General features: G+C 40.8%; 1 protein-coding gene across 3 annotated transcripts in view; it reads right to left on the reverse strand.

Moving 5' to 3' along the window:
• The window catches only part of SPATA13 (spermatogenesis associated 13), a 71,497-nt gene extending 46,021 nt beyond the window's left edge, over positions 1-25,476 (reverse strand). The window contains exon 1 of one of the 3 annotated variants that reach the window (XM_018908509.3): positions 25,331-25,476. The gene's annotated coding sequence lies outside the window, so the exon portion shown is untranslated. Of the gene's footprint in view, positions 1-10,966; positions 11,063-11,587; positions 11,683-25,330 lie in introns of those variants that run through there. The other 2 variants (XM_018908510.3, XM_018908508.3) reach the window with 2 other exon arrangements.
• Positions 25,477-26,543: the final 1,067 nt, after the last annotated feature.

Below are 26,543 nucleotides of genomic sequence, written 5' to 3' on the forward strand. Positions count from 1 at the left end.
GGTTTGCTACTATTCCTCAAACCTAACAGCAGAAACAACATTTCATGCACAATCCGAACAGAGTTCATATACTGAAATGAAAATTTTGTAAGACAGTGTCTTAAAGCCCTGTGTCATGACTCCTGGCTAAGACCTGTGCAAACTGGTAGCCCTTGCTCAGAAATTTTATTGTTCAAAAAATATTTCTATGCTTGGACTAAAACTGTAGATATAATTTCAACAGTTTTATTGAAGCTCAGGTAAGATACCAAGAGAAATTGGAGCAAGACAGACTGCATGGCAGAGCAGATGCCCTAAAGAGCTAGCAAAGGCCATCAGCCCCACTGCTTCTCCTCCGAGACTGGTGTGACTGCACACGCAGTGTAATTAATTCTCTGGAGAGCAGTACAGACACACTCTCAAAGGCAAGGTGTAGTTAGGGGATGAGGCAAACAAATGGGCTTAAGGGATGCAGGTCAAATGAGGTAGCAAATAACTGGGAGTGACCACAGAAGTCTCCAGCAGTCAGCAGCAGCAGGCACAGCCTGCCACCAGCCCTGCTCTGGCAGCCAAAGCTTTCTGGTACATCCCATGGAAGGAGTGAGTTTGGAATAATGACTCAAATGAGGGGGCATAGGGGTTGCTTTACAGTGCTGGGCATGGGAAGCAAAGGAGAAATAAATGCAGATTAAGACTGGAAATGCTGACATTGTATGGAGAGGGTCCACATGGACCACAGCTGGTGATCTGTGTTAGCTTGAGACAGTCTGGGGAAGTTCTAGTATCAGTGCAGACAATAAGTATCTGCTTCAGACCTTGGGAAAAGAATGTTTCTGAAGGCAAACTCAGTGAAGTTGGTTAAACAGAAAAAGACCTCAGTGGCAACATTATGAGAAAAATTTCATTTATATGAGACAAGAAGTGTGTCAGAAGTTAAGTTAAAAGCCTCTTTCAACAGGTCTTATAAACTTGTCTCACAGCCTCCCTGGTATCTGTAAGGATTTGTGCTGGTCAGTTAAAAACTTCTAACAGTGTTATTCAACCCTGAGTTTCATGGGCTTGTGTTCCTACGTTCCTTTAAGTTTCTTTCCAGAGATATCCCAGGTATATGCATCACACTCCTTCTGAGTATGCTTTTTAATCCACAACCTCTGTCTGCTCAGAGAAAGGAACCTTCAGTTCCTCAGGTGTCCTTTATTGACCAGCTGGACAAAAGGACAAAGGAGAAAAAACTATTGAGTTGAATTGAGCCTCAAATTTGGGTCTTTCCTTTATCCAGCCAACAGTGTTTTGGAAATTTAAGAAATAACTGATAACTGAGATCTGAAACCATCTTTTAAATGTAGTTGAAGTTCATAAACATATTAAACAGGCTTGAAGACCTAGAAATTGTCAAAGAAGATATTGACAGATTAACAAAGTGCTCATAAAAACTTAATTTTCTTAGAAAGTCACACTAAAACTCACTGTAGATAATAAGAATTTATATTGCATGTTGTATTTTTTAAACGTCACTACATTTAAGGAAGAAAATACTTAGAAAATTACAGTTACAGATATAACTGTATCTAGTCAATTAGACGTTTGTCAAGTTTCTGAAAGTAAATAGTTTTAATCTTCCAGACTTGTTCATCATAGCTTTTCTGCTGGTAGTGTGGTAAAACCCTCTTCTAAATCTTGCAGGTTCACTGATTCAGTCAGCCCTTCCACATGTGTGTACTATTCAGAGAAGCTCGGATGCAGTACACTAAAGAGTGTGTCTGAGAACAGGATTAACTTCCTGTACTGGAGACCAATAATTAACAAAATCTTCTCTTAATCTGAATTCTCTTTTTTTTTTTTTTTTTTTGAAGGCTGATAAATTGTATAAAGTGTTCAGGTGCCATCACACCAAGGTCTAGTAAAACTGGTACAAAACAGAATTTATTGACTGAACTGCCATGAGAAAAAAAAGGCAAACCCCTTTTCCAGCTATAAACTTAAACCCTTTCAGTTTCATACAAGCCATAGTATTTCCTCAAAGTTACAAACCAAAGTTTCAGGAGATTAGTCCTTCCTATATTAAGGTTTTTCTACAATCCTAAAAACAGCAAAATGAGAGTACTTTTACCATTTGCCATTGAGAGTCCTTGTTAATGCAAACAAATTCATAACACTTGCATGGGTATTTCTGGAAGACTGAGCTATATACTCTGTTATTTACAGGCTAATGTTTTGCCTCCAGATGAACAACAGAAGCTGCAGTGAGCAGTGGGGCAGTGCCAGCAGTACATGTTATGGTTGACCAAGTACAGCAATTTATGAAGGAAGGAACTTCCAGAAGAAATTCCAGATTGGTGTATGCGTGAGATTTCTAATAGTGATTTGACACCACACTTAGCACAACAAAAATGAAATGCTTGTTTTAGAAGCTCTAAGTCTGTTCTTTAAAAGAGGTTTAATGCACATGTGACAAGGAGTGAGAAGGATTATTCCAAGTGTAATACAGGTGGGAAAGGATTACAAAAAATGTGACATGGGAGAATGAATATAGAATTTTAAAGATGAAGAACAACCTTCCCCTGGCTTTTAATTGGCAGTGATACATCTCTTAGATTTTTCACAATAGCAAAGGGCACATTTATATAATGAAGTCACATACATAAATCTAAAAAGTCTGAATAAGAATGCTTCTATCTACTTAGTTTAGAAATCCTCTCTTCCACTTCTGCAACAGTAATTTCTTTCATGTTTCTTTTATAAATACTTTCTAAAATTCTGCTTCAAAGTAGTAATTTTGTTTTTTTAAAAAGGACTCTTGAAAGAGAGTACAAACAAAAACAGTCAAAAGGAATAATTTCAGTAAAACATAAAGCACTTGTCCTACTTCCACAGCTACTGGGCAAGAAGGCAAAGGAAGTGACTCTCTAAGATATACTCTACATTAATGAATGACCAAATTTAATTATTAAGACGCAGAATTGCTGAAAAAAAAGAGATCCCTTTGCTTTAAATGACAGTGTCTTTTCCGGGCTGCAGTACATAACTAAGGCTCCAGTTGTGCAATTAGCACCTTCCTTTTAGATCCCAGGCAAAGTCTCTTCTGCAAGCAATTAGCCCCCAAGGAATCTTTACATACTGACAGGTCCCACAGGAGGAATTAAGCTGAGTCATCTATCTATTGAAGTTAAAGGCAACTTCCCCAACAACTTCACTGGGAGTAGGAACAAGATCTCAATGTTTTTAGCTAGAAATGAGTGAAGAGTAGTATGTTTGTGTATGCAAGCCCAAACTAACATAGGCAGCTAATTATTTTCGTCTGTTTTTTTTTTTTTAATATAAAAACAATGTGAAATTAGGGTAGGATTTTTCCATTTTTGTATATCTGCAAACAGATTAATAGTAATAAATAGAAATGGATTTTCCAAAATCAAGACCTTTGTCATCCTGGCACTGAAAACATCCAAGACGACAAAATGAATCACATTGCTAGGAAAAACACTGAAAGGACAGCCTGAGCTAAATTGCTGCATCAACTTCCTGATTTGGCCAGTGAAAGTCCCCATTGCCCACGTGCATGAGGCTGGTGTGCAGCTTCCTAAAGGCCTTCCCCCTTGCATTTACTTTGCTGCTGATAAAAGCAATTACTGACCCAAGTGAGAAAAGTTTATCACAGTTTGGTATAAATCACAATACACAACAAACTGTTTTCCCCTCTAATCTTCTTTTAAATGTGCTTTGCAAGGCTGAGCTTGCTCAGCTCTCTTAAACACAGGGACCTAATTTAGGGAGAGCACAATGACCCAGTGGAGTGATGCCATCAATGAAAAATGACTCTTGTGTACCAGGTTACCATTATCCCATCTCTGAGTTGCTCTTACTCACCCACCTACACCACTACAGCTGCTGCAACTTAATGATGGCTTCAGCCTTTCAGGCTGCTAGAATGCTATTTATAACCCCACGGGGTCTGACTGCGATGCTATTCTTCTTCCCCATCCTCAAGAGGCATTATTCAGACAGCATGACATGGAGAGATGGCTGGTATTACAGAAGAGCAGTTTCCAATAAACAGATCATTGTGTTTTCACATAAAGAAGATTTCCAGTTACCAATTAGGAAGGCTGAATTCCACCTTTATTTTGTGTCTCAAAAAGTATAAGTAGTAGAAAGAAAAAGGACTGTGGAGATGAAAATTTGACAGAAATAGGAAGGAAAAGAGATTAGTCAAGAATTATCTTTCTTCTGTCTTTTCTTTCTTTTCTTTTTCTTTCTTTTCTTTTCTTTTCTTTCTTTTCTTTTCTTTCTTTTCTTTTCTTTTCTTTTCTTTTCTTTTCTGTTCTTTTCTTTCTTTTCTTCTTTTCTTTTCTTTTCTTTTCTTTTCTTTTCTTTCTTTTCTTTTCTTTTCTTTTCTTTTTCCTTTCTTTTCTCCCTTCACTATATATTTTTATTTTATTCTTATCTTGAAAAATGTTAGATTTTCTGTTAGATGGATGTACATTAAAGTGATATGGACTAGTTGGGAAGAACGGGCAAGATTTCAGACTTGGAGTTGTCCCACTGTGAAGCCTTTTGCTATCTCTTCCTTTTCTGCTCTAGCTGCCATCCTTTCCTATGTCACACTCACTGCAGAGTCTGATGGCCCTACAGCCATTCTGTATTTATTTTCCTTGCTCGAAATAATAGCACGTAAAAGTGACTATTAGCAGCTCTTTACCAACCTTCTTCCCCACCTTCCTAATTACCCTGCCGTCCCCTCTTCCCTATTCAAAACTGTTCTTCCAAAATTACCTGAGGATATTAGGGCACTTTGTTATGCAACAAGGAGGGGGAAAAAAAATGGAAAAATAAATAAATAGAGAAAGGGTCTTGAGGCGTTTGAGGGCTGAGGACCACCTTCAGTGGGTGAATGAATGATTCGGACCAGGGGCTGGAATGAAAGTGAGGAGCATTTCTGTGTGTGAGCCATAGCAAGGTGCAGTGTGTGGGTTTATTTGATTTTGGAAGGATTATGCTTCTCCCTGGACTCAGGGAGGAATCACAAGCAGCACTCAGTGCTCCCTTAAGTCATTGAGCTGTGTTGAAGGGAGGACAGATACAGCAATGCTGTAGAGGCACAGTGTCCATCAGATACCAGGAAAGTGAAACAGGTAGGGGACTGTGTTAGAAATGATGCCTCATCATTAGAAATTATGCAAAGATACATAAGATCATCTTGCTTCTCATGCTTATTATAACAAAATAACAGGTCAACAGAATAATTAGCCAGTGTGACACTACAGAAATTCCCACCTGGTTACAGTGTGGCTGCAGACCTTATGTACCTTCATGCTGGCCAGAGTAAAAAACCCTAAATTACAATTACAGCTTTTAATACGCTCATGAGAGCAGAGCAGTGAATATTTCAGTAAGATTAAGAAAAAAATAAACAGGTTGCACTTGGTGGGAAGGATTGGGGCATCCTGTTGTTACAAGGTTCCTAGGTGATATTGATTCATGGCCTTCAAGAACCACACAGTTCCTCGGGGTTTATTTCTCAATGAGTACCAATACTTTTCTTTCTTTAGTCTCTCTCCAAAATGACAAACTTGCTATCTTTGTTACAGTCTGAAGTAAATTAACATTAATGGCTCTATTTCTTGTGCCAGATGATTGAATTACCGTCTCCACCATGTTTCTCTTTCAGACAAAAAAAATCATCTTGCTAATTATACCTTTAGTTTGTCAATTTCTAATTTTGTTTGAATTTACTCTATCAAGAATGCCTTGGATCAGAAAAGCTAGGAAGGAATAATCTGAGCAAAGCAGATGACAAGGGCTACAACAACATTTATGTGCTGGGTCTTTTCAATAACATTTGTTCTCTGAATTTAACCTGCCAGAAAACTTCAAAGCAATTAAAAACCTCCATCTAATGTTCATAATTCAGTTTTTCTACTGTTGTAGCAACTAATTTTCTTCATTATTAGTACTAAACTCAAAAATAGTTTTTAAAGCACAGATGATCACATTAAGCAAACTGTCTATTCATTTTGTCCAGAAAAGAAGTTAGATGCAGACAACACCCAATACCACCCACTTGAAAATTTGTCTGGGCAGAGAATCTGACAATAAATTTTGGACTAGCTTAACTTACTTAAAGCTGTTTTAAAGAGACCCATACATATTAAATTAGGACTTTTATCTGCAGTATACCCAAAGAAATCTCTTGCAGTCTTATGTTTTTTTATAATATTTCAATTGTTTTCTAGGAATCAATACAAATAACACATTGACTGCCTCTGTAAGATATGGCAGCTGCACAAGTCAGTCGTATTTTGATAGGAAATCAGATTATTTTTAAAATCAGAATACTGTAGTCATGCAACTGCCTTCCTATTAGAACAGCAAGGAAGAAATTCTAGCTTTAGTAGCCTGAGATGGAGTTAGTTATGTGTATCTATGGTACCAAATTACATAACTGCCTGAACTGGGGGAACTGGAAGCAGGGCACCAAGTCTTATGGCCATTGGCTCAGACACCCATATTCCTATAACTAGTGGTAAAACAACTCTGTATTCTTCTACCACCAAAAGTAATGGTAAATTATCTGAAAAAAAGGAAACACCCATTTCAGGCAGGAGAGATGTCTTTATGACATCTTCCCTGAGGCTGGAGAAGACAGATTCTGGATTTTGTTTCTCTCTGACCTTGGCAGTTCAGCATACTTTTCTCATCTTAAGTGCCATATGTGTAAAATATGTGATGATAGGAATAGTGCCTTATAACCTATGGGTCTGCAAGGACCAATCCATCAATGCTCCTCTGGCACTTTGATGCTTACAATGATGATAGCTATAAAAAGTGTACACAGAGGGAAAATAATCCATTATCTACCCGTGCAGAGGACAAACCCTAAATTCCATTTTTTGAAAGGAGTTCAGATTCAAGTGGCTGTTTCAAGATTCAACTGACTATTTTGATGATGGTCCATTAATCTTCTAAACTAGAGTTTGCAGATTTGGCTAATTTATGTCTTGTAAGAGCACAGGATAGCTCTGAACCTGAAAGATTACACATAGCCTTACTAAAAAAGTTAATTTATGTTGGTGAGCTGTCTTTGCTTTGGTTCCTGTCTGTGACACTATCATTTTTAAAAAGACCTTATGCTTCAGGTTCAGAAAATCAATTGAGAAAAACCTTACCAGCCATTCCCTCAACATTCTGGGGTACATAATTAAACTACTAAGCTGGAGATATGAGCCGTGTTTCCAGTTCCAGTACCAAAGGGAGTCAGTTTGCACAAATTCTGTCCTAGAGTCTGCCTTTTATTGAAGCAATACTGAATACCTGAGCCAGATCTCTTCCCACCTCCTGCCATTCGTTACATAATTTAGCAAACTTCATTTCTATGCCAAGAGAGGAGTGCCTGCCTTTTTGTCTTGTTACCACACACTGACCCAGAGATGCTGTTGCTCCCCATAGATCACCTGATCCTGTTCATATCATCTCCTTTGATCTACTTGGACTCTAAGGATGAAGGTAGAATTGGTCCTTCCTGACAGTCTAAGGGCATGCTACCACCTAAAGGGAGAGATGCTGGACCTGCCTTCTGCTTTTTCCTGCCAGGCTGTGAGCTGAAGCAGCTCCCCTGGCTGCACCCGAGCTGTTGCTGGGCAGGAGGTGGAAGTAAGCATCCAAGGGCAGGGGGGGAAGTGCAGGAATGAGGGTGGAAATGCTTTCCACAAGCAACAGGACTCCTGAAATGGATCCAGACTTGAAATTTTTCTCAGGAGCTGCTCAAGAGTGCTGTATATTGGAAAGGGCTAGGGAAACATGCAGTTGCCCTCAACAATTCCCCATGTACTGTGTTTCTGCCACAGGGTGCCAGAATGTGTGGGTGGGAGGTGGGTGTGTGAGTGGTGGTGCTGGGTGGGTGCCTGTAGCAGGTTCATACAAGAGACACAAATAATCTCCACATTCTGAGGCAACATCACAAACGGGAGGTATTTTTCACTGTGTTCTCTGGAAAAGCAGGGAAATACTTTGTCCAGAAAACAGTTAATATAATTTTTTTATAATGCATTGTTGTGTCAGACTCAGAGATTATGATCAATCAATAATGTAAACAGAGATTTCAAACTGCTTTTTATTCAATCTCTGATTCAGTTTCCATTCCAGCCTCATCACAAAAAAGTACAAATATAATCACAATGCACAGCAATCAGGATTGCTGTGTACCTCAAAAGAGCCATTTGTAAAGTAACTTAGTAAAGATGCTGCCTCTTTTTTGATGCAGCAAAAATCTTGGCAGGCCCATCTATACTGGAGTAGTTTATTCAGTCTCATTGGTAGGATGAACACTGCATGGAGGCTAATATTTAGTGTTGTGCTGGAACCAGTTGGTTTAAAGCCTGTTTTCACCAGTCACTGCAGCAGCAGGGAACAGGGCCTCCCTGTCTGTGCCTGCAGCCAAACCATATGCAGCATATGTTCAGCTGAGGCACTGCTGACACCCCCTGTCAGCATCTGGTAATTTTCCTAGCAGCGACAAGACTCACATGAAAGTTTTAACTCTGAAAGTCCTGAAGAGCCACAGACAGTACATTCCAGAATAATTGTTTTAACCAAAGAGCCAGAGGTGCACCTTTGTAACCAGCCAATTTCAGCAGGCTGCAGTATCATCTTTATATTTCACTGTACTGGGCCAAGAGAAGATACTTCTTTTGTGAGAAATCCTGCTATTGTTCAGCTCATAAGCAGCTCTTGTTCAGTGTTCATCCCTCAGAGTCACAGATACTGCTGCCTGAGAAACACTGAAATAACAATCATCCTGCTCCATGCACAATATTCTATGGCTTGATTTTCCAACACTTAATCAAAGTACATCATACAAATAAAAACTTGGAAATCATTCAAAATTGACTATTACACCTTTCACTGTTCCAAAGGCTAGGAAACCCTTCCTAAGGTTTACAGTAAGACACAGTGTCTTCTACTAAATCATTCAGCATCCCAATGAAACATATTCTCTTTTCTCTCTTTCGAGTCTTTCTCCTCTCATTGCCTAGAACACAAAAGCTACAGCGCTGTTACTAGTAGAAACCAACAAGCAATTTTTAGCCAAATCTCATTTTACTGGAACCTCTAAGCTTTTGAGAGCTTATTAGTTCAGATTTAACCTGGTATTAAACGAGAGAGAGTGAAATCCAGGCTTTATAGCAAGTATTAAACAGCTTTGCCAACACATGGTAATGAAAAGCAATTAGCATACGACCAAGTCCAGGCTCATTTCACTTAAACAAGGAACTGTTTTCCCAGGGAGGTACTGAGTACTTGTGACTACTTTCTGCTGCAGTATTCTTACATGGAATCATGTGATGCTTCATCCTATGCTGAGAGTTTTGGAAAATACTTCACTGGCATCAGCAACCCACTTTTGTTCTCATAAACTTCTACCTATTTCCTGACTTCCCTTAATGGGTAAGCAGCTCGTAACTTTCAAGTTGTTAGCTTAGCTAATTATGCTTAAAGTTACAGAGAAACATCTCTAATTTACCAGAGACTCCTAAAAGCTCAGTTTTGTTTGGGTTTTTTTGCTTATTCCCTAGAAAAGCACAACAGCCAACTCGACAGCCATTACTCCAAGAAAACTGGCACTCAGCAAGTTGCTTAATCCTCAGTTTACTTGCCACAAATTCAGTTAGAGTGCATTGCTAGAGGTGTGATCTTGCAAATGGTTTAAGTAGGTGATTCTCTGCTATTGCATGCTTAAAATCACACTGATCTCAAAAGATAATCTACAATAAATGTGTGTGCACCTAATAGTTAAACTGGGGGAGTAAGGGCAAAGGCCAACAGTGTGATTGTTTATTTTAAAAAGATACGTTTATTAACACACAGGTGTATTTGAATTAAAGTGAGACTGCTCCAACAGTTCTGAGAGCAGAACTGTGCCTTTGGCTTTGGCCTGCACTTAAATATAAGCCTGAAAGCAAAATTCAGGTTACATTTGTATTTCTGAATTTCTGTTTGCAGGTGAAATCAAAGAGTATCTCCTTCCCTGCCCAGCAGGAAGGTAGGAGCTGCCATTTTGGAAGTAATTTTCCTTGTTTGTAGATGGAATTAAACCACATTACGTAAAGTTTTCAGGTCCTGTCTTTTTCCTTGCAAACAACGGGAGATTATTGTTTTCATCTGCATACAAAACAGTGAGAACAGCTTTTTAGAAACAGTATGTTACAACACTTTTTCAATGCCAAATGCATTACAACACAGACCAATAGTACTGTATTCTCCTGAAAAAAAGTTTCATAGAAAGATAATAGTTAATACTGTAATTTGCACAGGCTACATCATAGTATGATCACATTAAGATACATTTGGTCACTCCATATTTCTCCTGGCTTCCCAAAATGTAAGCAACAGACCAGCTTAGTAGCCTCTGGCAAAGTCTGCCTTTCAAAATTTCTGAGTGACAGTGGAGGACAGCGCTCCAGCCCAGTGCCATCAGTGATGGCACACCAATACACACAGCCACCAGTGGCTGAGCTCTAAGGCTGGATGGGCTTCTGCCCAAGGAAGGTGGCTCCAGGAAGCTGGGGTAATGCCAGGGAATTTGCCCCTCAATGCCACTGCCAGTGGGATCCCCTTGAAGTCACAGAGTACAAGCAGCCAGTTGCGTAGTGTATGAGCTCCACAGAATAATGCCCAAATGGCTTTGCTAGATGAACTGCACAGATTATCTGCAACTCTGAAAACCATTTACACATTAACAGAGGGACAAACCACACTGCAGCCAACACACAAAACTTTAGACATTTTGATATTAGTCTCAGTCATGGTTTAGCACTTACCTAGAAAAACTAATAAAACCATAATTATAAAAAGAAATGAATTACCACCATATATACCTAAATGGTTATGCCTTCCAGCAGCCACTAACTACAACATCGGCTCTTCTGGATAATACTTAATCTGCATGTATGAAAATCCATTGCACAAAATATTGTCCAGTTACAGTACAAACCTTATTCCAGAAAACGTGCTTGGTTTTTTGAAAGAGCCTGTTGTTGCCTGGATTCTGGGCTCAGTTCTGTTGAGCCCCCTGTAAGCCCTTAAACGCCTCTGGGAGGAAAAGGGACTCAGCATGATCCACAATCAGTACCTTGTGGATTTGAGCCTTAAGTTAATGTATAACAAATGGCTGCACAGCAGTGTGTGAAATCAGCAAGTTAAACATGCACTTGGAATAACTGTAACACAGAAGGAAGAATATTTACAGGATCATTTAATTAAAATCTTTGTCTTGAGGAGTCTTGTATGCAGCATTCCTATATATTTTCCAATAGAAAGGTAACGTTTGGGAGTGTGCTGGTGAAAGTAAAATTAAGTAGCCAAGGCAGAAATAATCTAAAGTTACAACCAAAGCCTTCTAGTCAAATATGGTGCAGACTGTGATCTGGTTATTATCAGCTGGAATCTACCCTGAGCAAGCTGCATCTGACAGCGAGGACAAAATGCATGACCCAGAATGGTACACACTGAATACATATCCTTGAAAGTGAAAATAACAAGGAATGCCAAAACTTTATCACCCAGCTCTAGTACTGACAGGTGTCAGCAGCAGAACCAAATGCCAAAATCATACCTCGTGATACTGAAGCAGATGAAAGAGGCAGAACTCAAAGGTAAAATTATGTCTTCGAGAGCTGCGAAGTGGCACAGGAAGGCAAGGGGGTGTGCAGCAGACACTGCTGGTGGGGAGCAGAGTTCTCCCAGTGGCAGAACAATGTGGAACACCGGATAGACGCCTGCCAGAAATGCGCCAGGGACATGCGCCTCCCTGCTTTTCCTGCCTGCTTCAGCGGGGGTGCAGCTACACTTTCCCAGAGACCCACGTGAATCCCGAGACCCTGGCATCACATAAATAAATAGGAGTGCCCCTGGCTTTATGCTCTCTGGTCAGAAGCACCTGTACAGCTCTTTCCTGTGCACCCCGGTGTAGAAGACACAGTTCTAATTACAGAAGATCTGCTGGAATATGATTCAACCTTCCCTTTTTCTCCACAGAAGATATAATCGACTTTCAATTGCATTTTTTCTGAGTTAGAAAGATGTGAAGAATAACTGCAATTGTGAGTGCAAGAGAACATTAATTCAAAGAAAAATTAATTTCTGTCTTGGAGTTCTCATAGTTATTCCACAAATAATCAAAATGAGAATCTTTAATGACAATACCATATTAATTTCTTAAAAGTGGAAATGCCAGCAGATTTCCTTAATAACAGGTTTACATATCCAAGATAATTTTCAAAACCTAATTAATAATTTATAATGAAGTACAAGGCTTTATATTATTTCTCATGCAATAATCTGAAACTCATACATTATGGAATTTCCTATTTCTAGTTAATTTCATTTCAGCTGAATGCTCTGCTGGGATTGCAGTACCAAGAAAGTTAACTGTATGAAAGGATAAAGACAGAACTACAACTCCACAATGTCTGACTTATGCTCAAGGTCTGCACTAAAATGGAGGAAGCAAGCTCCTCAGAGCCATGCTCTTCTCATGCAGGACTGGGCTTTTACAACATTAAGCTTTCTGAGTCAGACACAAGGTCCACAGAAGCTGAGGGGACTTTCCTCTGTTTCTATAAATCTGTAAGTAAAGATTATAAAAAAAGCTAAGTGCAAGCAATTTTCTTGGTCTCAGGTCACTCATCAGGGCGCACATCTAGAGTGTTGCTATGTAAATATTGATTTTGATTATGGTGCTGGGAGGGGAGAAAATGAAGAAAATACTAAATATATGTTTGTTGTTTGAAATTTTAGGAGAAACTGAAATGCAAATAATACTACATTGCACAAATTGATCTCCAGTCAATCTGCAACTCAAAGAACAGCAGGTTGAGTTAAGGTTGGAAGACACCTCTGGAAACCATCCACTCCAGCCCCCCTCACTGAAGGGTGGAGGTTGGAAGACATCTGTGGAGGTCACCTGGTCTAGCTCCCCTGCTCAAAGCAGGGTCAGGTAGAGCAGGCAAGCAGAGCTGTGTCCTGTCAAGTTTTAAATAATATTTTGAAGTCTAAAAGGATAGAAAAAATTCCAGAACATGTGTGGGCAGCCTGTTCCAGTATTTCAGCAATTTCAGAAATTTCCTGTATTTCAGTTTGTGCAGACTGTCTCTTGCCCTTTTACTGGACACCAGTGAGAAGAGTCTGGCTCTGTTCTCATTATCCTCTTTACTGCTTCAGTCTCATCAGGTATTTATGCACATTAATAAGATCCCCTCAGCATCCTCTTCCCCAGGATGAATGATCCCGGCTGTCTCAGCCTCTCATCATATGTCAGATGCTCTAGTTGGTGTAACAGGTACTACTCCTAGTTTTATATCCCCTGCAAATGTGCTGAGGGTGCACTGTCTCATCAGCAATGTTAACCAGTACTGGCCATGGCATTGGTGTCTGAGATATAGTACTAGTGCCTGGCCTCCAGCTGGACTTCATGCCATTGATCACGTCTTAGAACCCAGTGGTTCACCCAGTTTTACATCCCCTGACTATCCACTTGTCTAGTCCAGGCTTCTTCAGTTTGCCTGAAAGCATGTTATCAGAAACTGTCAAAAGTTTTGCTAAGACCCATTGCTCTCCCCTTGTCCTTGGAGCTGGTCATTTTGTTGTTGGGAGGCTATCAGCTTGACCAGGCATGATTTCCCTTTTGCAAATCCACATTGGCTACTCCAAATCACTTTCTTGTCCTTCATACATTTGGAAATGGCTTCCAGGAAGATTTGATCCACCTCCTTCCTGGGGACTGAGCTGAGGCTGATTAACCTATACTTTCCCAGCTCTTCATTCCTATTTACAAAGGCCATCCTGTAACCCCCACAGACCAAACCCTGCCATGTAAACCCACTACACTCTTGTATTCTTCCATTCGATGTTTAAGTTATCAGGAGCCCCTTGTTCACCCATGCAGGCTTACTGCCATCCTTGCTTGATTTCCTGCTTGTAGGACTGGAGCATTCAAGAGGTGATTCTTGCCAGTCAACTACCTATCTTCACTCCAAGATGTTATACCACAAACATCTTCCAAGAATATTCCTGAAGAGGCCAAAGCCTACTGTCTTGAAGCCCATAGCTGTGATCCTGCTATTTGTCCAGTTTCCTCCTCTAAGAATCTTGTACTCCATCACTATGGGTCACTGCAGGCAAAGCTGCTCCCAGCCTTCACATGCTCAGCCGTGTATTCTTGTTTGTAAGCTCAGGGAGGTCCAGCAGAGTGCTGTTTCTCATTGGCCCCTCAGTTGCCAGGGTTAGGAAGTTATCCTCAATGCACCCCAGAAACCTCCCGGATTGCTAGTGCCCTGCAGTGTTGTCTTTCTGGTGAATATGGGAATGGTTTAAGTTGCCCCTGACAACCAGGATTTCCATCATGAGGTGGTTTAACATCTGGTAATATTCATGCAGCTGCAGAATTTCTGTCTTTGATTGCTCCTGTTTGGAAATCAGTTACATTTTTAGAGGACTCTTTCCTCTCTGGAAACTACTATTGCATTTTACAACCACTGCCAGCAGTCTCAACCAAATCTAAGAAAGTCTTAAGAAGGCTTGGACACTAAACAGACAGTAATATTTTCATACTGGTGACCTGAGTTTGGACATCTTAACAAAACAATATTTCTTTCACATGTCATATTTGCTCCACAAGTACTGGAGTTGTCTTTCAGGCCTTTCTTCCACTACCTTTTGCTATCTCAAAGCTCAGTTGAAAAATGTGGAAACATGGAATACACAGTTCACCTACCAACAGTTCATGCCAAATCTTCTGCTATGATCAGAACACAGCAAAAGAGCAATAAAATAAATTTAAAAAGAAAAAAAGAAAAGAAGACAAAAGTAAGTATGTCTGCATGTTGCTGTATCAATTACGTTAAGGCTTCTCAGTCTTAACAGCCCCACACAATACAATACAAAGCAGGCTCTGAAAGAAGGGCAATTCCCCCTGCAAATATTTAGGTTAGCAACTGCAAAGTAATCCAGGCACAGCACTATTCATAAGACCAATTCATCACCAGGTCATACAAGGCAATTAGGCCTGGACACTAGATGCAGAGGGGAGTAGAGATTAACAACCACCAAGATGTTTTAAGTGATCCTGGTTTATTTTTAACAATATTTTAAAGCCTCTGAGAAGATTAATTCCTCAGCCCATGCCTCGGCATTCCCTTGCTGCTGCCAAGGTAAAATGATGTACTAATTGAGTTCTCAGCACAGGAATTTTCTTTTTAGGACTTGGAAGTGACTGTTTTGATGCTGCTAATGTCAGTGCACAAAAAACACCACCTTCCTCCACCCTAAAAGTTTTATTTCTTTGCAACAGGATGGAAAGGTTCCTACAATTTTCTCTCTTCCTTATTCTCTTTTTCATGCCCTCATGCAAAGAAGACACAGTAGGTTGCATCCATAAAAGCAAAGACTGCTAGTGTGTTTTCTTCAATCATGAGACCCTGTTTCATAGTGAAGATTGTAAAACCTTCAACAGCTGCATTATATACAAATACAGTATTAACAGGATAAACAAGACAGTTTCTTACACTGAAGACAAAATGCAGCTGATAGAATAAAATACAATAAATATATCTATTGTGAAACCTAGCAGATAAGATGTCAATATTTAAAACTAAAATAAAAACGTACACTGGAAATAAATAGTGAAATATCCAGGGCAAAATCTTTAGCCATATTTCTGAATCTTGTTCTCAAGAGAAAATTGTTAGGAAGGACCTGCTGTCCAATTAAATTGGACAAAAGACCATCTAACTATCCAAGTGGCTTAAGGAGGAACAAGAAACAAGATGAACACAGAAAAAAATCCCTTTATTTTACTCTCCCATTTTCTGGGAGTTCACAATTTAGAGCCTTCCTAAATCACAGGCTGCATTCAGAATACACTTTTTCCCAATCCTCTTGGGGCAGTTTTCCACAAATTTTTCTGCTTCCTCCGTGTTTGCATTAATTCTTTAGATTCTATATCCTCATATTTCACTGAATTTCCCATAATTATTTCCCACAGTTAACTGGTACCCCAAGTGAAATATATTCCTTTGGTTTGATTTTAATCTCCTGCCCAGATGATGCCATGTCTATTTGGAAACCTAGTTGTGCCAGAGTGCTGAGAGCTGGGTGCCTCCAGCCTCCCAAATATGGCTGTTGAACAAACAGGAAGGATGGATTGCCAGGAGAAAATGAGAAAAGAGAGCACAGCTGGCAAGAAAACATATAGGCAGGCATACAAGTTAGGTTTCTGGACTATTGCCTAAAAATTTAAATGGTGGTCATACTTGCTTCTTGTACCATTAGAAGGGATTCCTGGTTTTTAAAATCTCAGTGACTGTAATACATAAATGATAAACAAATAATTAATTCCTTAGAAGTATGACACTCTCAATCTTTTATTTTCTTCCTTCTCTATGTGCTTCTTGTATTTTATGCTGTCATTCAGGTTTTAAAGTAACATATTTAACTCTGTTTTCTTACAAGATGAAAAGTCAAAGCCCTACTGATGAATGCCACCAGTTCCCTAAAATTCACATGTTCTCTCTCAGCAGCCAGTGCACCAGGAAGTATAAATTCCATGTTAACCTTTTCTCCAGTGTGTTCCACAAGTGTGTGACAGTGAGGTATTTAGCAAACTTGGCTATTTTCTTCCTGGATAGCTAAGCTGTTCCATCAGGAACATAAAAATGTTTAAACAACACAGCAACAAACCATGCAGTGTGCCAAGTTCATTGTTGGGAGGTTACTTTTAATTACAAGGTCCTGATTAACACACTGGAACAAGGCAATAGCTTACTTCAAACAGGTCCAAATCATTGTACTTAAAAATGCTGACCCTTGTCATAAGCAAGGACAAGAGACAAAAACAAAAGAAAACTGTTTTGGCTCTGAGTGAATTCCAAGTTCCACGACAGAACTTTGCAGCAATCTATAAGAGCCAGCTTTCAAACATCAATTTTGTAGTACCATAAACAGCCAAACTCTTCCCCTTAGTAGCCCAAATCTCAAACTGATGGTATCATTCAGAAACTTATTTTTAAACAAGGTTTCTGTACAGGATTTTCCTTTTTAAATCTTGCACTGATTATTTTTAGTGGTGCAACCTAGCACAACTTCCTCCTCTTTCTCCTCCTCCTCCTTATTATTATCATTATCATTATGATTTAAATCCAGTGTATTTAGTCTGTTAACTGACTGAAGCATTTTACTCACACATTTTGCCCAGAGACAGTATTATCTGTTTCTTAGAAAAAGCATTCTTGTAATTCAGTCTCTGCAATTGTATTAATGCAGGGACAGATCCTGGCTTTATTTGAAACTCTTAGCTACAGTTCTTCCATAAGGAAGTAAAATGTGAAATTACCATAATTAGGACCTAGTTGAAAATACAAGAGAATAAGGAAGTGCACTCCTCATCATAGCAATGTTAAGCATGGTAAAAAAGAATCCAGAAGCTTTTGTAGAGAAGTTTCCTTCCTTAGAAAGAAGAAAACAACTGACAAAATGTGGGCTAAGCTGAGCAGCTTCTGCACTGCTGCCTCAAGAGGGTACCTGGGTGAGTTGCTGAACATCTGAACTTTGAACATTACAACAGACTCTTACTTTCTATTGCCACACATGCATGAAAGCCTCCTTTATTTTCTCAGCCCAGGAAACGGAAGCCATATGAAAGAGAACACCTTCAAAATACGTAAGCAGTGCTGGCAAGTCTATGGCTAGAGCCATAGAATACAAATAAAATAGAAATCACTGGGATGATTAATTTGTGAAAATCTCTACTCCTTAATTTAATCAGAAAACAAATGGTAAATGTGACCAACATAAATGATCAATTATTTATTAAAGCTAACGGGGTGAAGCTGATAGGGCCTAGTAGATAAGTCAAAGTCACTTTTAGCTGGAGTTCAATAGGATGGTTTGGGTGAATGAAAGACATAAGTTGGCTTTAAATAAGACAGCTGATTCTTCCACACCAATTAACTCTTACTTGATGCTACCTGTGCAGTGGGAAGTCGGCCTCCCAAAGTAGTGCTGGTAGCCAGGAGCATATGTAAGGTAAGCCCTGTGTCGGAAAGCCAGGTTACAGCATGGTTAAACTGCTCTCAAATTTGTTTAACAAAATTAACCAAATCCAGTGTGTTTTCAGAGACCACAAAGCATTTCCATAACACAAAATAAAAATATGAAAAAAATACAGAAATGCCTAATATGGCATTCTGACTGTGTAACAAAAACACCAGGTGAGATCAATGAGCCTTGCCTTGAAGCCAAGCAATGGTCCCACAGACTGCACTGTAACTTCAGGTCAGGCACTTTCCAGCTGAGTCGGGTACAGAGGACAGATGTGACACAGAGACAAACATCTCAGACATAAGTGATACTGTCCAAGTGTTAATCTCTCACCTCCCCCTGCACGAGCCAACACACAGCTTGGAGGAAGTTGTGTGTATTAGCAGGGATTGAACTTGCTCCTGCTTGGACCCAGGATAAATGAGCTGCTGACACAGTAGATACCGGCCTTTCTCTGAAGTTCTTGTGTGCTGAGTACCCCTCAGCTCTCCTGCTCAACCTCAGGCTCAATGGAACTGTTAGATCAAAGAACTAATCAAACCAAGCTCTTCATTACTGTTGTATCCATTTATGATCAACCTACTTAAGAGTCAAAATATTCTCATAAAACATGCATAAAATTTAGTCAAATTTAAAATCAAAGGTTGCTATGGAACATGTGGTAAGAGCAGTACTGAGAAAATTGACTGTTTCACAAGGATTAAGTGTCCTGAACAGAGATCTTAGAACAAAGATGGATTTGGAAAAAAAAATTTGGTGCTTTTCATTAGCAAGAGGCATAACATTCTTCTTCTCTTCCATTTCGCCTCCAGGAAGACAAAGAAGAGAAAGAGACAGTGGAATATTAAATGATGTAATACCTCAGACATATAATTCATCTTAATGATATAGGTACTTTCTTTGTTAACTGGGCACTCTGTGCCAACAGTATAAGTACACAGAGATTTAGGAGGCTCTGTCTGTTCAACAGATGGCTGCTGAAATTTGCACTGCACTTGGAGCTCGATTAAAACTGTGTGACAAGTAACTCTTCTTATCACAATAATGTGGATTATAATCTGTTGTCATGGCTTCAAGTAATGAGACTTTGAGTAGCAAAAGTAAGCCATGTTTTGTGTTCCTATTGAATCACCATTGTATTTGACTAATATGAATTGGGGGGTTCAGACCCATAAACAATTTTCCTTCTGTTTAAAATAATCCAGCTAATGCAAGTGAAACAACTTGTCCAGAACTGCATACCTACTTACAATGTTAATACTTTGAGAACAACAGCAAAATCAAATTCTCAAAAGACCAAATAATACAAAGGACTGTCTCTCTCCCAGAAGAAAACACTAACCAAAATAAGACATTTCATGTGCATTAGCAAGGACGGTTAAATACAGACTGATAACCATGTGACTACAGAACAGAAAATGTTGTGCTTGTATTTGTAAAGGAGGAGGTTTGCCTGGGAAATTAACAGACTCTTTAGTCTGAATCTGAACTTCACAAGATTTTACAGTCAAATCTGAAGGCAGGATCAACTGAGATGTGGGGAGCTCTGTTCCAAGAGAAGAGGAATCATATATCATAAAGAAATTTATAACAGTAGTGAGAAATGATAGCTGTGCACAGTGAAAAGAAGAAGGTTAGGCAATTTCAGGGATAAGTCAGGGAACCAGGAAGAGTAAAAAGTGATGGAGCTTATGAATGTGGCAGTCAGGCAAACACCGAGGCCCAAAGAGATCACTCACTGAGCCTGTAACTAAGCAGGTCTTTGCCTCTATTGGGATGCAGGGCTGTCGTTCCCTGATCAACAATGACCCCTTCTCCCCGTCTTAAAATTTAACAGGTCTGTCCTATATGGAGCTACAGACCAGGAATCAGTGACAGAAAACACAGCTATTGCAGAGTAACATGTTTTTATAGAGAAATAAACCTTGTACAGATAATGAATTCTGCATAATTTTTGGTTTTAGGTGGAGAGCAAAAAGTATTTGGGTTTTTTTCCTCATTGATTCTTTTACAGAAGGTCAGTATGGCTCAGCTGATGGCCCAAAAAATCAATCTGGCTCGCTTTTTTTCCCCAAATTCATAGGCAAAGCATACAAATACAGCTGCAAAGCTCATTCAGTCTCTGCCTCATGCAGCACAGAGCTGCTCAACTGGGCACTCTTAAAGCCCTGAGATCCAAAGTCACACCTCTCCTCACGCACATAGGGTTTAACACGTAGGAGCTATTTAAACTCTTCCAGGAAGGTCAAAGGGAAGACTTACAACCAATATAACATAATGCCTTTCATGCTCTCATTACCTACCTACCACATCTTGTACTGGTGTTTTGTCATGAAGATCATATGTGCGTGTTTGTCCTTGTGTGTATACAGTAATCCATCAGAGCGTTCTTAGATTAATACAGTGTAAGACCATGACATGAGCCAGGTTCACTCCCTGACTACATGCTGGTCTCAGCATTTCACAATTCTACAATATGCTAGGGAAGAAAAATTCCATACAGGAAAAAAAAAATCTTTTCTTTTACTAAGTGGTGCCAGCCACTAAATCTCTAAATAGAGTGGTAAACCTGTCACAACTAGAAACAAAGTCTCTTCATCACCAGATTCAAACTTGTGCAATTTTTCTTTTTGCTTCACTTTACTAATTGGTCAGTTGTGCCAGATAATTTGTTTAAGTCTAAAACAGACCAGAAAGCTTTAAAATAACATTTCAATGGTTAGGCTGTGCAATTTGAGTTGCTAGTTTTACATGGTGGGGATTTACATTGTCTTGGATAGTCTTTGAACATATTGGCTCGTAAAACTAGAGGTCTCTCCATGAGCAAATGATCTGTCTGCTGCCCCAGAAGTACAAAATAGCCACTGCTTTCCTTGAAGATGGGTTTGCTTTTGACAGGTGCAGAAAAGAGTCTTGAGCCTGCCCCTACTAAATCAATTCATTACACAACTGCCATTCAAAAGCTGTCCACACTTCACAAAGCATATGAGCATTGCTGCTGCTGCTGCTGCTCTGTACTGCCGCAGGAGCTCAGCCACAGATGTAGTTCTCATCTGATTGGGAAGCTTGTTAAAATCCTCTAATTAAAACCCTCCATGGCCTTATTCAAGTCCTTCCCGCAGCCCTTGACCTTTTCCCCTCAGCTGGGACACATACAGGTATGGCAGTCTGCTGTATCACAGCAGGCAATAAAAGCATTATGGTGTCCAACTCTTAGATTTTCCCATAAATACTTATGTCTTTTACACTTGGAATAGACAAGAATACTGCATCTTCATTTGCTCATAATAATAATTTTTCAAGCGTCACAAACCATAAATATTTCTGACACAGTCACATTAAAAGATTCAATTTATCGTAAATCATTTCCTTTTATCCCTTCCCCTTTAAGTATTGCACAGGAAAAGTATTCATGCAGCTCATTAAAAGGCATCAACTTTTTTCTTAATAACAGCCTTAGTTTATCAGACCTGCTTCATAAATTCTTGGAAATGAGTTCTGCTTACGCACTTCTAGGACTCTGAAAACAGAATATGCAGAGAGAGTGGCATCAAGGACTGGCAAACCATTCTGTTCCTTGTGTGTTGGAATCTAAAGGACAGTTATATTTAGAAGACAAAAACTGCAGGAGAAAATGGGACTGAAACAGATACAGTAAATAGACAATGTTCTTTTCAAACCTCATGGGACAACATGTTGGTGTTCTGTGAGAGGAAAAACAAAAACTTGTAATTAAATATGTGATTCTCTGGGAAGATTTATAGCCCCTCTGAGAGCAGATGACATGTTATGCCACTATCAGGAATGCCATTGCAAATTGGAAGAAAGGCAACAAGTAACAATTAGCCACTCACAACTTTGGCATATTTGATTGTTTTTCATTAGAGATTTGCTTGCTGACTGTACTAATCAACAAAAAGAAAAAAGCCTTTGGAAAGGATTTATAATGTCTACAAGGAAATCCTCATTTCACTGAGAAGTACATATTTGGTGCTCCATGTCTTCAGGAATTATGCCCATCAATTTGTTTCACCTAAGGGCATGAAAGAAGAGGGCAAGGAAAAACTAACTTAGTTTTACATTCCCTTATGAGCCTTACCTGCTCAAACAGTACCTTCTTCCATCCAGAAATATAGTCTTCTTAGAAAAGGAAGAATTAGACCACTTGCCAAGGATTTCTACATACCCATGACTGAGCCTAGCAGAGGCTGCAGTGAGCCAATGAGATCCTCAGGCACGCTGCTGCCACGCATGTGCACATCCTGCACATGGGATGTGGGGCATAGCCCATCACGTCCATGAGACAAAATCCCTGTCCATAGGCAGAAACACATGGCTGTCCTAGATCTTCTTGGGATTCCTATATCTCCAGCAATGAATTTACTTCAGAGTGTGACAAGTGTCCACACCACACAGTGCAATCACGATTTTATGTCTACCACATTCTCCTGGAGAAACTGGCTGTTCATGGCATGGACAGGTGCACTGTTTACTGGGTAAAAGCTCTGAAGCAAGAGTGTGGTGGTGAATGCAAATCCACCTGGCAGATGGTCAACAGTGGCATTCCCAAGGGTTTACTATTGGGGCCAGCCCTGTTTAATATCCTTATTGGCTATCTCGATGAAGGGATACTCAGGGTTTGTCTTAGAAGAATTTCATCCTAATTTCAGGCAGAATCAAAGAACTCAGTCCTGGAGCTCTTATCTATGGCATTAGCTGCAGTGAGGCAGAGTGGAAGCCTGCCAAGGTGAATGGGAATTCAGAGAGCTTTGGATGAGATCCCATAAGAGCAAAAGGTTGCAGAAGTGAGACTCAAAGCAGACCACTGGCCATTACAGTAAAGTCAGCCAGGCTCACTCTACTACTAATGCTGTTGTAGTGACATAACACACTGGTGTACATCTTTGCTGGACTGCAGGCTTCCCTGTGATGATTTAGGGGCAGGAAACAGTTGGGGACTGTTTGCCCAGGCACACAGCACAGAGCAAGCACTGCATCTGGGGGGAATGTAGAGTCTCATCCAGTCCTTCCAATCCCCTTGCAAATCCCTACAACGTGAGTTGAAGAGCTTTAAGTTACTGCCACTATTCTACTGTTAAATTTTCACACGTTTTCAAACCCCTACACAACACAAATTATTCTAATTTTAGGATTTAGGTTTATAACCATTTAGAAAACTTAATTTGTCTCTCAGTCACACCTCAAGGCCCAAGCTGGAGGGCACACAGCTGTCAAAAATCTTCAAGAGGAAATGTGAAGGGGAAGGGAAGAAAAGCAACCCTTCTGTTAAGCTCTGTACTGGCACGGGGAACACTAGGTACTTCTACAACCATTTGCATGGAGTAAATATACTCAGAGTTCTGCATGAATTCTGCACACCATGCCTGGCAGCAAATCTAGAATCCCAGGCAGCTCTTTCTCCTTTACAGGACATCATTGTGGAACCTCTTGCATTCCTTAGGAAAGTAGTTGTGACAGGATGCTCTCAGGGAAAACAACAGTCCCCAAAGTGGTGACAGAGCTGGAAGGAGGTGGCACAGGCTGGCCAATGTGAGCATGAAAGCAGCAGTAGGGTCCAGGTAGAAGAGCAGGAGTGAACCGGGCTGGAAGAGATGTGAAAGAAATGAGGAAGGACCATCCCATCCTGAGAGGCTAAAGAGAGCAAGGGGTGGGGAGGAAAGATTGAGAAGGTGACAGAGGGGCCTCCAAGTGGTGGGCAAGAGAGACAAGAGAGAGCCATCAAGGAGAAGCTGGGCCTACCCAAATGATTCTTCTCTCTTGGCAATGAAGGAAAACTTAGGGAAATATGCAAATTAAGCAAAGGAGTGAAGAGCTACAGTAACAGTAGCTACAGTAAGAGCTACAGTAACAGAGCTACAGTAAGAGCTACAGTAATGTGAAAGGCAGGTAGAAAAAATAAAATTTCACTGGAACAGGTTATCACTTTTTTTTTTTGTTTGTTTAAAGAGTGAAAAAAACCAAAGCAGCTCCAGACCAGTCAGCACATACACAGCTCACCTGAGGTCTGTGGCCTTGGCAGCATTATGAGTGTCTTATTTTCACTGACATAAACCATTCATTAACCATTTCTCCAATGCATTAAGCATAAACAAGCTTTCATTTCACACAGGTATTTCTTCCTGCCACTGTGATTTCATCTCCTAAACCAAATATTTTTATGCATGGAACCATGGAAAGAAAACAAGTCTGAGACTTCCCACTAATTACTGCATTTCCCAGGAGTTCTCCTGCAGTGTCTGGAGCCAGGGTCTCCTGCCACACATTTTATTTTGTGGAGTCTTTCAATTTTACAACTTTTGAAGCAACTGGTGGTGTTTATTGATCTTTCACACATCTGTTCTTTTCCTACAGGAGCACTGAGATGGTTATTCTTTAGTCTGATACATGAGGCCCCATTTTCTGTTTCAGGGAGTTGAGGAAGCAGAAGATTTTTAAGACTCTGAGTTTGTGGGTGTAAAGAAAGCAGAAAATGCTACACACTGGCTTCACTTTCACAGTAAAAAATGTGCTTGTGCGATGAATTTCAAAATTCCATGAGCTGACTATCCAAATGAGACTAGCTGTGATACATAAGGATAAGGTGGGGGAATTGCCAGAGATCTGTGCTGGAAAAGGAGGTATGAGCCATGGGCAGCTAGCTCTACAAGAGAAGGACATGGAGCATCTGCACAAAACAACTCCAGCTATACATGTGCGGATTCCAGCACATCTCATGTCCCAGACAACACTTGAATCCCCTTCAGCAACTTATACTATTCCTTAGGCATCCTAACTGAATACTGAGAGATCAGACATGAACAGTAATGACCACGTGCACATACAAGACCTGACGTATGCAATAATAAAAACCACAAGCGCTCACGACCCCCGAGTCACCCCAAACTGGGGGTAGCATCACTCGAGCGTGGATTATGCTTCAGACTTCTGCGCGGGCCGCAGTCCCAGGGGACCCCAGAGCCGCACAGCCCCCCGGCTGCCAGGGGGCACGCCGGGCAGCCCGCAGAGCCCCCCGCCCCCCGGCTGTCCCCAGAGCCGTCCCCAGAGCCATCCCCGGGACACGGCAGCTCCGAGGGTTCGCCTGGCAGCCCGCAGAGCCCCCGCTCCCCCCTGGGTGTCCCCAGAGCCCCCCCGGGCCACGGCAGCGGCGGTCACTCTCGGAGGACCGGGATGCTGGTGAGGGCTGCCAGCTTGACAAGGGAGCCGGGAAAGAGCACGAAAGGAAACTCGTGAGAGAAAATACCTGCCCTGCTGCTCTGCCGACTCCTCAGAAAGCGCAGCAGACGCTTGCATGCATAAAGCTCTCCCAAAAGTCACCTAAGGATCTCCGCTCGGCAGGAAGAAAAGCAGGGGCGCTCTCGTCCTCCCCGATCCGCCCCTGCTTGCGAGCAGCCGGGTTTCCCTCCGTGAGGATTCCCAGCCCTCCAAGCGCCCGGGGGTCCCCGAAGGCGCCGCCGCCCCCGGAGCCGCTCCCCTGCCTGCTTCGCTCGGGGGGAGGAACAGCTGGGAGGGTGTCAGCACAACACGCTCCATAAATTCTCCCCCAGTCTTCTGCAGACGTAAGGCCTTGAAAAAATGCCTAAATCCCTTCGTTTGTTGACATAGTAACCACATTTAAGGTTTTGCCCCCTTCAGAAGCCCTCTACATAAAACAATTCATTATGTAAAAGATTTATCCAGCCTGCAGCGTGCTGGTTTGTGTGGTTTTATTTGCCCAAGGAAGAAGAGACTGGACGTTTATACATTAGATTTCCCACCCAGACCAAGGGGTTGCTTCATTACAGCAGATAACATTAAGGACTTCCACGAGTCTTTAAAGGAAATGTAACAGCGAGTAAAAGGAGAAAAAAAATCATTATTCAGGTAAACAGCTCATTTCTAATACCTAAATGAAGCAAAACTTTAGGAACTTTTCAGGAGGTCACAAAATGTTTTGTATTTTCCCACTAACTTATTCACATATATTTATCCGATTTCTTCAAAGACGATTAAAACATTTTAAAAGTTCCCAACTGAACTTGTAAATCTACAGCAGATACTGTGAGAAAGAGCAGAGGGTCAGAAACAAGTAAAGCCTGTGGAAGACTTTGCTTTCCCAATTCTATGGAGATGAGCCCTATGGAGATGAGCTCTTTAGTCTCTGGGCAGTGGAGAGAAGAAAGATAAAAGAGAATTGTGCTGCAGGGATCACGTGGGGTTTAATGGGTTTTAATGCATCCCCTCACCCAAACTGCTGCCATCCTACACAGACCCGCATGCAGATTTCTAGCCCTTTTACTGGTAATTTAGGCTATGAGAGCAGCCTGGCAGGCTTGTGCAAACCATGCTACCCTGCAGGGCTTTTTTGACCCCAGTTGCAAAAGGATGGGGGTGGGGGTTAAATAACAAAATCTGAACCTTGGGATTTCGAGTTGAAAAGAGTCTTACAAGCAACGCTTCAGTGTTTTAACTCAATG

Source organism: Serinus canaria, chromosome 1 (genome assembly GCF_022539315.1).
Source record: "Serinus canaria isolate serCan28SL12 chromosome 1, serCan2020, whole genome shotgun sequence".
In the NCBI taxonomy this organism is placed as follows: Eukaryota; Metazoa; Chordata; class Aves; order Passeriformes; family Fringillidae; genus Serinus; species Serinus canaria.